Raw genomic sequence first — 14,199 nt, 5'->3', positions numbered from 1 at the left:
GGCACATGGTATGTATGTGCGCATATGACTATAACTTGAACATACACATGAACACACCGGGCTCGCGCACACACCGGCGGCTGTACATCAGTGACACGCGCACGCGCGCACACACAGCACAGTGACACAAAACACGCACACGACAGCATCGCACAAGTACATGCATGCAAACACTGACACACTTTTCCGACTGTTGAAAAGCGCTCTTTCAGGCTTTTATTCTTGAGTACATAGCCTGCTACACACACTTTTTTCGCCCCCGTCTAATATTACTTTCAGTTAAAAACGAAGACGAAAAACTAAAGAACGACCACACACACACACGCACACACACACACACACACACACACACACACACACACACACACACACACATACACACGCACACACACACAGAGTCTCTCTCTCACACACACAGTCTCGCTCTCGCTCTCTCTCTCTCTCTCTCTCTCTCTCACACACACACACACACACACACACATACGCACACACACACAGAGTCTCTCTCTCAGGCACACACACACACACATACACACACATCCACACACACACACACACACATACGCACACGCACACAGAGTCTCTCTCACACACACACACACACACACACACACACATACGCACACACACACAGTCTCTCAGACATACACACACACACACACACACACACACACACACACACACACACACATACACACACACACACACACACACACACACACAGAGTCTCTCTCAGACACACACACAGTCTCTCTCTCTCTCTCCCTCTCTCTCTCTCTCTCTCTCTCTCTCTCTCTCTCTCTCACACACACACATACACACACACACACACACACACACACACACTCACACACACACACACACACACACACACACACACATACACACACATAGTCTCTCACACACATACACACACACACACACACACTGACACGGACCACCACCCACGCTCGCCGCACACTGCAGGCGCACGCCCACTACACTCACACGTCGACTGACACAGGATTGCAACTAAACTGATCACCCGGCAGCTTGCATAATATAATGCTCTTCAGTTCGTCTTCTTCTTCTTCTTTTCGGTCGCACTTGTCACAGAGTCAGGCTGGCCTGCGAGACAAATGTCGTCGTGGCTTCCAGGTCTTGTCTGCAGCCGTAGAGCTTGGTGCGTAGTGGGGTCGCTTCTGGCCACACGGTGTCTCTCAGTCTGCAGAACATGTTCTGGTGTTTGGTCTTCAAGACCACAGGGACAGGTCGGTGATGGTGCCAGCTTCAGCTTCTTGAACATGTGCGCGTTGAGGCGGCAGTGTCCTGTGCGTAATGTTCCACCAAGTTGGGGTAGATTTCTGAGCACCTCCTTTGTAGCAGCTGACTCCGTCTTTCCTAATCACTATACCTGTCTGTCTGTCTGTCTGTCTGTCTCCCGGGCATCCGTCTCCGTTTACCACTCACTGACTCGCGCGCAGACACACTGACACACACGCGCGCACGCGCGCCGTCGTGCACACACATGAATGGCATACACAATACAGACGATACGCGCGCGCGTGCACTCACGGCACACACACACACACACGCACACACTACACACATACGAGCACACACACACACACACACACACACACATTCAGAGATACTATGATACACAGTGCACGCACACACTGCACACACACACACACACACACACACTCTCTCTCTCTCTCTGTCTGTCTCTCTCTCTCTGACAGACTGTACAAACACATACACCTATGTTTTGTGAAGTTGTCTCTGTATGAAGAAATATATATGCTCTCTCTCTCTCTCTCTCTCTCTCTCTCTCTCTCTCTCTCACACACACACACACACACACACACACACACACACACACACACACACACACACACACACACGTGGACACGCATGCCTATACATCATTGTTGTCACCTGACATGTTCGTGGATTGTAGTTATGAAACCACAGGCGCAGAAATTTAGTATAGCCAGTTATATAAAAACAGAAAACAAATATGGATCAGGACAAATCAGTATCCGGGTCCTGTGCTGTCTGTGACGGAATTAAATAATCTTCTTCTTCTTCTTCTGCTTCTTCTTCTTCTTCTTCTTCTTCGTTCGTGGGCTGCAACTCCCACGTTCACCCGTATAAGATAAGAAGATAAGAATAACTTTATTATCTCCTACTGGAGAAATTTGGTCAGGTGCATTATCACAACATAGACGAGTAAACAGCATGGGGACCATAACTGTAAAAGTCAACAAATATACGAATATTACGAAGATACAAATGTAAAAAAATATCACATACACCGTTTCATACATACATCCACACACTGCAGGTAATAACTAATATTCTTAATGTAAAAACAGAAAGAATTAAGAAACATTATTTGAATATAATTATAAACATAGCCTACTATACTGCACATTGATTAAAATAGACAGATAAGATAAGAATAAAGATAAATTGCGGAAAACCGCAAACAGATAATCAGCACACACCCGCACCCCCCACACCCCACCCACACCCAACCCACACACGCGGATTACTTGATTAAACAAGAGTAATAAACATATGTTCTCAAATAAAAGCATTTCACATAATATTTTATTCGCTTTTAAAAACATTGCAATGTACACGAGTGGGCTTTTACATGTATGGCTGTTTTTACCCCGCCATGTAGGCAGCCATACTCCGTTTTCGGGGGTGTGCATCAGTACTGGGTATGTTCTTGTTTCCATAACCAACCGAACGCTCACATGGATTGCAGGATCTTTAACGTGCATATTTGATTTTCTGCTTGCGTATATACGCACAAAGGGACGGGTTCAGGCACTAAGCAGGTCTGCACATTTGTTGACCATGGAGATCGGAAAAATCTCCACCGTTTACCCACCAGGCGCCGTTACCGAGATTTGAACCCGGGATCCTCAGATTGAAAGTCCAACGCTTTTACCAATCGGCTGTTGCGCCTGTCGTGATTATAATTTTATAATTGGTCCTCAGCTGAAGGCCAGGAATGATGTAGACCGGTCTTTAACTATTCTTCGGGGTGTGTCTGAACTCATTTTACATGTTCCACCCCCTATAATTCCGCCCCCTCACCCCCAAAAAGGGGGTGGGGATGTACTAGTCATAGTCGTTCGGATGACAGGGTAAACCGACTGAGGACCCGTGTGCAGCATGCATTAAGCGCACGTAAAAGAACCCGCGGCAACAAAAGGGTTGTCCCTGGCAACATTATGTATAAAAATTTTTTAAAAATCCACTTCGATAGGAAAACATAAAATTGCCAGAAGAAAAAAAAAACCCGAACCTTCTGCCCCCCCTCCCCCCCCAGCACCCCCCAAAATGGACGGCGCTCTCAGTGTAGCGACTCGCTCTCCCTGGGGAGAGCAGCTCGAATTTCACACAGAGAAGTCTGCCTTGAGAAAACAGTAATACAATACAACACAGTTACAGCTCTTGGCATAAGGCTACCCTCTCGGTGCCTTGGCCAACGAAGACAAGCTCAACCGACTTCATACCCTAACAAATAATATTCATATAAAAGAAATCAGCACATATGTTTTTTGGGGCGTTTTTTTTAGTCTGGTCTTTTCTATTCGTATATTAAAGGTTTTTTTTGGTTTTTTATACACTGAGAACTGAAATATAATTTATTCTCAGTTCACAATTGAAGATTGTAACGGCGTACTACACAACTGGCTTTGGAGAAATAACGTCAAATAGTCTGGTTTTACAAATACTCCATTGACAGCTATTTGAGGTGACCGACATGGTCCAATCTCATCTCCATGACGACATCCATTGACAGCTATTTGAGGTGACCGACATGGTCCAATCTCATCTCCATGACGACATCCATTGACAGCTATTTGAGGTGACCGACATGGTCCAATCTCATCTCCATGACAACATCCATTGACAGCTATTTGAGGTGACCGACATGGTCCAATCTCATCTCCATGACGACATCCATTGACAGCTATTTGAGGTAACCGACATGGTCCAATCTCATCTCTATGACATCCATTGACAGCTATTTGAGGTGACCGACATGGTCCAATCTCATCTCCATGACGACATCCATTGACAGCTGTTTGAGGTGACCAACATGGTCCAATCTCATCTCTATGACATCCATTGACAGCTATTTGAGGTGACCCACATGGTCCAATCTCATCTCCATGACGACATCCATTGACAGCTGTTTGAGGTGACCGACATGGTCCAATCTCATCTCTATGACATCCATTGACAGCTATTTGAGGTGACCGACATGGTCCAATCTCATCTCCATGACGACATCCATTGACAGCTATTTGAGGTGACCGACATGGTCCAATCTCATCTCCATGACGACATCCATTGACAGCTGTTTGAGGTGACCGACATGGTCCAATCTCATCTCCATGACGACATCTATTGACAGCTATTTGAGGTGACCGACATGGTCCAATCTCATCTCCATGACGACATCCATTGACAGCTGTTTGAGGTGACCGACATGGTCCAATCTCATCTCCATGACGACATCCATTGACAGCTATTTGAGGTGACCGACATGGTCCAATCTCATCTCCATGACGACATCCATTGACAGCTATTTGAGGTGACCGACATGGTCCAATCTCATCTCTATGACATCCATTGACAGCTGTTTGAGGTGACCGACATGGTCCAATCTCATCTCCATGACGACATCCATTGACAGCTATTTGAGGTGACCGACATGGTCCAATCTCATCTCCATGACGACATCCATTGACAGCTATTTGAGGTGACCGACATGGTCCAATCTCATCTCTATGACGACATCCATTGACAGCTATTTGAGGTGACCGACATGGTCCAATCTCATCTCTATGACATCCATTACAGCTGTTTGAGGTGACCGACATGGTCCAATCTCATCTCCATGACGACATCTATTGACAGCTATTTGAGGTGACCGACATGGTCCAATCTCATCTCCATGACGACATCCATTGACAGCTATTTGAGGTGACCAACATGGTCCAATCTCATCTCCATGACTACAGTCACCAACAGATAATTGTAATGACTCGGGTGGCTCTAGTTCTTTATCAAATGATTACATTTGTTGAGGAAAATGTTAGGGAGACATTATCAAATGACTACATTTGTTGAGGAAAATGTTTGGGAGACATTATCAAATGACTACATTTGTTGAGGAAAATGTTTGGGAGACATTATCAAATGACTACATTTGTTGAGGAAAATGTTTTGGAGACATTCTCAAATGACTACATTTGTTGAGGAAAATGTTTGGGAGACATTATCAAATGACTACATTTGTTGAGGAAAATGTTTTGGAGACATTCTCAAATGACTACATTTGTTGAGGAAAATGTTTGGGAGACATTATCAAATGACTACATTTGTTGAGGAAAATGTTAAGGAGACATTATCAAAGGACTACATTTGTTGAGGAAAATGTTTGGGAGACATTCTCAAATGACTACATTTGTTGAGGAAAATGTTTGGGAGACATTATTAAATGACTACATTTGTTGAGGAAAATGTTTGGGAGACATTATTAAATGACTACATTTGTTGAGGAAAATGTTTGGGAGACATTATAAAAATGACTACATTTGTTGAGGAAAATGTTTGGGAGACAATATTAAATGACTACATTTGTTGAGGAAAATGTTTGGGAGACATTATCAAATGACTACATTTGTTGAGGAAAATGTTTGGGAGACATTATCAACTGACTACATTTGTTGAGGAAAATGTTTGGGAGACATTATCAAATGACTACATTTGTTGAGGAAAATGTCTGGGAGACATGGGTTGTTCCACGTTACACCAAGTCTTCCACTGGATATCTGACATCTAGCCTGTGATGGACACCCTGTGGAATACCCGGGGTCTTCTAGTATAAATAGCATCCCTGCCTTCTGGAAATCTGTGTTGGAAATTTCCTCTTTTCTGTTGCTTTAAGGAGCTGAATGGTTAGGATACTGTGTCATGAAATGTTTTGGGGGTTGGTTGTTGTTTTGTGTGTGTGTGTGTGTGTGTGTGTGTGCGCGCTTTTTGCTTTTGTTTTTTGTGGAGATTTGTTGTGGTTGTTGCTGTTGTTGTTATTGTTTGTTAATGTGACAAGTTCGTGTTGACGCGACTGAGCATTTGTATGGTTTGACTGACAGACCTGACATGGTCCTGTGCGGTCGGCTGGACTGTAAACAACGACAACTAAAGCCTGTGGAGGACCCGCGGGGCCATCTGGAGTGACCAGCACAGTACCTGGGTGCCTGGGTAACACCTGTTGGAGGCCTGTATGCCCAAGGCAGGACAACAGGTGCAGGTGAGGTGAGGTGAGGTGGGTGGTGGGAGGTACGGACTTTGTATTTTGTATTTGTGTTTCTTTTTATCACAACAGATTTCTCTGTGTGAAATTCGGGCTCCTCTCCCCCAGGGAGAGCGCGTCGCTACACTACAGCGCCACCCATGTTTTTTTGTATTTTTTCCTTCCTGCAGTTTTATTTGTTTTGGGTTTTTTTCCCTATCGAAGTGGATTTTTCAACAGAATTTTGCCAGGAACAACCCTTTTGTTGCCGTGGGTTCTTTTACGTGCGCTAAGTGCATGCTGCACACGGGACCTCGTTTTATGGTCTCATCTGAATGACTAGTGTCCAGACCACCACTCAAGGTCTGGTGGAGGGGGAGAAAATATCGGCGGCTGAACCGTGATTCGAACCAGCGTGCTCAGATTCTCTCACTTCCTAGGCGGACGCGTTACCTTTAGGCCATCACTCCAGCTGCGAGGGAAACCAAGTGCACAGATTGTCCTTGTCTGTAAGGATGAATGATCTGATTGAAAAAATACCTTAGTTCTGAATGGAAACCAGTCATATAAAACAGAACACGTGCGTACCTGCACAACTTGAATAAATTGCACAAAAAATGTAGTAAAAATTTAATTTTTATTTTTATTTTTAAAGTAATGTCACTTGTCACTGTCATAGGATGAATATGTTTTTGAAAGCAACTGCTTGTTGAAGGCCTACATTATTGAAGTTGGGCATGGCTGTGTTTTGAGCATAACTAGATTTTGTAATCACATCTGCCCTCCAAACAGCCGTGTGCAATGTAAAATGTCTTTGTTCATGATGAATATGACATGTTTATTTAAAGGAATTATGGATTAACATTTGTTGTTGTTGTTGTTTTCTTCTTCTTTTTTTTATATTATTTTTATATTTTTTATTTAAAAAAAAATCTTTTTGATATATTTTCTGAAAATAAACAGTGGCTGGTAGAGACAGTGGCAAGGGAGACAACACTGAACAGTCAAGACTGCAGTTTGTCACTGATTACTTCTCCAGCGTGTGTGTGTGTGTGTGTGTGTGTGTGTGTGTGTGTGTGTGTGTGTGTGTGTGTGTGTGTTGTTGTTGTTGTTGTTGTTTTTCATTGCCTGGTATGTAGCTGATAAGATGGCCTGAATCAGTGAAAGATCCTCAGTCCTATCTTTTCTACTTTATGTCGCCAGAGTCCCACTTAAAGTAATTTAGTCCTTAAAAAATTTTGATATATTGATTGATTGATAATGATACTTACATAGCGCCTATTCTCAGTCGGAGACCAAGCTCTGAGCGCTTTACAAACACGGGGTCATTTACACAACAGGCTGCCTACCTGGGTAGAGCCGACTGACGGCTACCACTGGACGCTCATCATTCGTTTCTTGCCGGTGTCATTCAATCAGATATCAGGCACGCACACATACACACTCAGACAGACATAGTGTAACATTTTACGTGTATGACCGTTTTGTTTATTTACCCCGCCATGTAGGCAGCCATATTCCGATCTCGGGGGTGTGCATGCTGGGTATGTTCTCGTTGTTTCCACTACCCACCGAACGCTGAGATGGATTACAGGATCTTTAACGTGGGTATTTGATCTTCTGCGTGAGTATACACACGAAGGGGGCTCAGTCACTAGCAGGTCTGCACATATGTTGACCTGGGAGTTTGGAAAAATCTCCACCCTTTACCCACAAGGTGCCGCCGGGTACCGTGATTCGAACCCGGAACTCTCAGATTGAAAGGCCAACCCTTTAGCTAACGATTCGGCTATTGCGCCCTGTTAAAGAATTTCTCAAATTTCATAAATTGTCTCCCGCACCTTTGAATGTTTTCACAGGTCATGGTTTAAGTTAGCCGGTCTGTGCCTCTTTGGACGACCAAACCCTCACACCACTGACACCACTGTTCCAAGAAATGCAAGCCAATGGTTAAGGAATGTATCGACTGTTTCGAAAACTCACTCCTCTACACGTTTTGATTAATATTGATAATTAACTTCAGTAATTCAGTTAAAGCTTCAAATCATATCAGCTCATATAGGTGCGGTTAGTGCAAATCATTTGATCGTGTTTCCACATTCTCATCTTCATATGGTCGAACCATGGACACTTCCCAAAGATGTTTTTGATTGGGAATGCCGATGAACTGTTTACTCACATCATGGCTACAAAACCCAGAAAAAATTGCAGTATGTCAAATCGGATCTGAATGCAAAAATCCCAATGCCAAAAATGCCCCGTCTGACTCAAGCACAACGAAACAACGCCATTGGCCGACTGCATGCTGGACAATATGAAGCTGATGTCGTACGACATTTCAACATGGCACGAAGCACAGTTAGCTGTGGGCCAGACTGGAAGCCACTGGTGTCACAGCAGACAGACAATGCACTGGAAGACCGAGAGTGACGACCGGACAGCAGCCCAGGACCGCTTTATTCGCCTACGACATCTGCGAAACCGCTGCCTTTCAGCCTCATCCACAGTCCAAGCACTGAATGGAGTGCCACACGTCTCCCGGGGACCGACCAGACCATCTGTAATCGGCTGCACGCAGCTGGACTGCACACCCGACGTTCGGTCAGACGACCTGTCCTCACAAGGCGCCACCGCTTAGACCGCCTCCAGTGGGCCACCGAGCATCGCTTCTGACTCGGCCAGCCCGTCATTAGAACCACGTGCTATTCAGTGACGAATCACAGTTCCTTCTGCAACGTCTCGACAGGAGACGACGAGTCTTCCGAAGAATGAACGAACGCTATGCAGCAAACTGCGTTGACCAAGCACGTGCTCGTGGTGGTGGGGGTGTGATGGTGTGGGGCGCCATCAGTGACAGTGGACGTAGTCAACTGGTGCGAGTCGACGGGGCTCTGAACGGCCCAGTGCTATGTGTCTGGTATCCTGCAGGTTTATGCTGTCCCATTTTTGGACGCCCCACACGCCATTTTCATACAGGATAATGCCAGACCGCACACGGCACGTTATACGCAGGCCTTCCGGGCTGTCAACTGGCCGACTGCCGTGGCCCCCACTGTCTCCAGATCTCAATCCAATTGTGCACATGTGGGACGAGCTGGACAGACGGCTCCGCGCCGGAAAACTTGCAGGATCTGTTCCAGGCACTCGAAGAGGAGAGGCATGCCATCCCACAACAATTGATCACCCATCTCATCAGATCCATATCCCACCGGTGCCGAGCAGTCATTGCTGCCCAGGGCGGTCACACCCCTTACTGATTCTGACTTGGCTCACTGGTCAGTTACTGTCCAATTACCGCACCTGAACGAAACTGAACGAAATGCCGAAAGAACAACCTTCACGGCGTAATAAGTTTGGACATTCTCGGTTCTTCCGTTATTTCTCTACATTTTTTTCCCGATTGGCAAAAAAAAAAAAAAGATCAGTTCAATGTAATGGATTGTTGCGTTTCTTTTTTTGAACAGTATATGTAACACTTAATCATTTAACTCACTCAGTACGGCCAGTCCTCTCTTCTCCTCTACACAGACCCCTCGGATGTCCAGTGGGTGTCTGAATGACCCAACCTTTAGCTTCCGTCGTCAGAATTGTGGTATTCTTTGTCAACATTCACCTCTCCAGTATAAGAGCCTTCCGCTTGCAATATTTTGATGATGGTAAGTGGGGTGAAACGCTGTTAACGTCGTCTCTTTCGCCGTTCGTATGGAGAGAGTTAAACTGTATTTTATCACTGTAGATACATCGCTTAACTCTGGATCGAATTCGAAGCCATTTTGCTCGGTTTTGAATACACTAGCACAAGACGCAACCTCCATTAATCGTTGAAAAAAGACTGCAAGTCCCCGACAACAAATGAACACCAAATTTTACATAATACACAGAAAAGTAGAACTCAGCTAAAACTAAATGACACCCATACGTTTACCACATTACAAAGAAAGCAGTCTAAAATAACTGGTAGGATTCCAACATAAAGACTCAAGATAACCGCTTCAGTGGAAGCCTGACAGGTCGACATTTTACTGGCTCTTCTTGGAAAAAAAAAAGAAAAAAAAAAGACCCTCACGTTCAACTGCAAAAGATACAATAACACGAACTATGCATTCAAAAGAATTGGCTTTCTTTCGGACGGATTGGGTAATCAGATTGAGTTAATCGGAGGCTATTTCTACGATTGGTCAGTTGATAACACTAGACTCGACTCGATCGCTGTAACACCTCCAGTGAAACTGACACTGGACAGCTGAGAACTGGCCGCAAATCACCATGATTGTACTGGAAACAAAACACTTGTATGGTGATCAATTGCAGTCAAAATTCAACGATATAAATGAAATTCGGCTGTGTGCATGTGTTTTTTGCGTGTGCGTAAATGTGCATGTGCATATGTATGTGTGTATGTGTGTGTGTGTGTGTGTGTGTGTGGTGGGTGGGTGGGGTGGAGGGGGGGAGCAGAGGGAACGGTGTGTGTGTGTGTATGCGCGCGCGCGCAAGTGAGAGACAGACTAGAATGGAGACAGAGAAACAGTTTGGACTGTTTCTTGCATGTGTATGCGCGCGCACCCGCGCGTGTGTGTGTGTGTATGTGAGTGTGATGGTGTGAGCGTGTATGTGTGTGTGCGAGCGCTCGAATGTCGGAGACAGATACAGACAGACTAGGATGGAGACAGAGAAACAGAGTTTGAATTGTTTCTTGCTCTGTGTGTGTGTGTGTGTGTGTGTGTGTGTGTGTGTGTGTGTGTGTGTGTGTGTGTGTGTGTGTGTGTGTGTGTGTGTGTGTGTGTGTGTGTGTGTGTGTGTGTGTGTGTGTGTGTGTGTGCGCGCGAGTGAGAGACAGACCCAGACAGACAAGAATGGAGACCAAGAAACATACTGCATTTTGTCGTTTCTTTTTTTTTTCTTTTTTTTCTTTTTTTATTCTTTCTTTATCCATTCATTCGTCAATTTTAGCGAGGGATGGGGTGTGGGTGGTGGGTGTGGTGGCTCACAACACACACACACACACACACACACACACACACACACACACACACACACACACACACACACACACACACACACACATGCACACACACACACACACATGCACAAGTAATATTGCCTGTTGGAAGGATTTTATTTTCAGATCCAATTTGATCAGATTCTGACAGGAATCGACCATTTTCCTACAGCGCTGAGGCACTTTGGCACAGCCCTAAGAAGACAACACTACCAAGCCTTCACTGGTATTAAAAAAAAAGTGAATTGTTTTGAAGACCAAGAAAAAAGCGACTAGGAACTCATCAAGACAAACAGGACCTGGATAGCAATTCTTCAAATGTGGACCAGATTTTCACACTTAGAATCATAAGATTATACATTATAAAAAAAAATAAATAAAATAAAAAAAATAAAAAATTTAAAAAATCGGACTTGATTTCCATACTATAAACCCTCAGATTAACTTTGTTGGATAAAAAAAAAAAAAAAAGGAACGCATGTTTCACAAATGACTCTGTGACCTGTAACAAGTACTTCAAACCTCAGGTGCAAACAATAACTTTCATTCAAACTGAATAATGCACAGCTCGCAGACAGTTTTTATGACAAAACCTTTAAAAACAACAACAACAACAACAACGCATTTTAACAAAGACATTGAACACTTTCCAGAGGCAGTGATATTAGACCCACACACTCATCAAATATTTTTGAAAGCAAAAACTATTTTCATGATAGCTATTGGCCCTGTTATCTTTCTCTTAGCCCACTCGATCTTCGAAAAACAGCAAAATAGATTTGTTTCAGCACCAGTTATAGGGGGTGGGTGGTGGAGGAAGTGGACACTCATTCTCTTGGAGAAACTTCGCGACAGCAGTTGGGTTTAACGAAACGAAAAACATGTTTCAGTGTCAATACACACTGTCAGTGTCAGTCTGACGAAACAGGCCGAATCACCGACAGTGTCCTCACATGAAATTTATAAATGCTGGTCACACTCCATGAGAGAGCGCCACGTAAGAACCATGATCAAAGAAGTCAGGCTGACTATCTGGGCCAATCAATACGTGTCTGATTTGTCACGTGATCAATCACTCACTTCACAGCTTGTTGATGCAAGTTTGTGTTCATGGTGTTCATGTGTTTTAGAACCGTTATGGGACACCTCTTGTATGATACAGTGTAAAATATACTGGACTACATTAACTGTGTTACTGGATGTGTCATATTACATCAAACAAATTCTTTTGGGGCGCTGCCCTTCTGTGAGGTTCAACTCCAATTAAACTTCAACTTACGGGTAAGTTTAGGTTAATCTTTCAATTATACCAACAAAGAAAACGGGCCAGACTTTCATTAATCGAAGAACAGCATGCTCGCTTTCTCTTTCTCTCTCTCTCTCTTATTGCCCTGACAGTTCTGACAATACACACAAAAAATATTACAATGGAAATGTCTCTTGAACGGGTTTTGTGTTTTTCAAAACAGAACGAGGACAGCTCAAGACCAGCCCCAACTGTTTACTGCCCTTGTTGCTCTGAGGACGAGTCTGGCATTTCACTTGTCTGTGAACATTGCCACTGACTAATACACGTATCTCTGAACATCTAGATTTACTTTTCAAAGATACAAGATCCATTTGAAATGCATCTAAATTCGTTTGTGGTAAGCAAGTACAGTAATGAATGCTTTTATCAAATGCAAAATGATCACACAGTCCACCGTGTTTCATGTACTTTTATCACTTCCAAAAGTCCTGTTTTTGTGACAGAGAAATAGTTCCGAGTTCATTATATAAATTATTTTCCTCAGCTAAGTTTTGTACTCAGTAGTGGACAGATCGGCTTACAAGAACCTGACATACAACCAGGTTAACTTGAGCACATTTTACTTGAGCTCTTCATCTGTAAGAACCTTTTAACACTGCCCAGAATGTTTGAAATAAGAACTTTTAATACTGCCAATACACAGAATCTACAAGCAACAGTTAACTTTGAATACTGCCAATACGCAAAACCTACTGGCAACAGTGAACTTTGAATACTGCCAATACACAAAACCTACTGCCAACAGTCCTATTTCAATGACACACATCATGCACACAGCCTAAACACATCATACAGAGCAGGCCATTTAAAAAGCCAGCGTCACAATGATAAAAAAACAACAACAACAAACAAACAAAAACAAACCCACACCACCCAAATCACTTGAAACTTTCAAACACTGTAAAAACCATACAAAAACAACACCACGACTCACTGAGCATCACAAAGATAGCCCCTACTGAAAAGAAACACGACTAGCAATAACCATACATCTTTCATGGTGAGCATCACAAAGATAGCCCCCAGCCCCACCCTCCCCCTGCTAAAAAGAAACACGACTAGCAATAACCATACATCTTTCATGGTGAGCATCACAAAGATAGCCCCCAGCCCCACCCTCCCCCTGCTAAAAAGAAACACGACTAGCAATAACCATACATCTTTCATGGTGAGCATCACAAAGATAGCCCCCAGCCCCACCCTCCCCCTGCTAAAAAGAAACACGACTAGCAATAACCATACATCTTTCATGGTGAGCATCACAAAGATAGCCCCCAGCCCCACCCTCCCCCTGCTAAAAAGAAACACGACTAGCAATAACCATACATCTTTCATGGTGAGCATCACAAAGATAGCCCCCAGCCCCACCCTCCCCCTGCTAAAAAGAAACACGACTAGCAATAACCATACATCTTTCACCATGCATCACAAAGATAGCCCCCAGCCCCACCCTCCCCCTGCTAAAAAGAAACACGACTAGCAATAACCATACATCTTTCATGGTGAGCATCACAAAGATAGCCCCTAGCCCAACCCTCCCCGTGCTAAAAAGAAACACGACTAGCAATAACCATACATCTT

Source organism: Babylonia areolata, chromosome 32 (genome assembly GCF_041734735.1).
Source record: "Babylonia areolata isolate BAREFJ2019XMU chromosome 32, ASM4173473v1, whole genome shotgun sequence".
Lineage (NCBI taxonomy): Eukaryota > Metazoa > Mollusca > Gastropoda > Neogastropoda > Buccinidae > Babylonia > Babylonia areolata.
The sequence above is the reverse complement of the archived record's forward strand: the minus strand, read 5'-3'. Positions refer to the sequence as shown.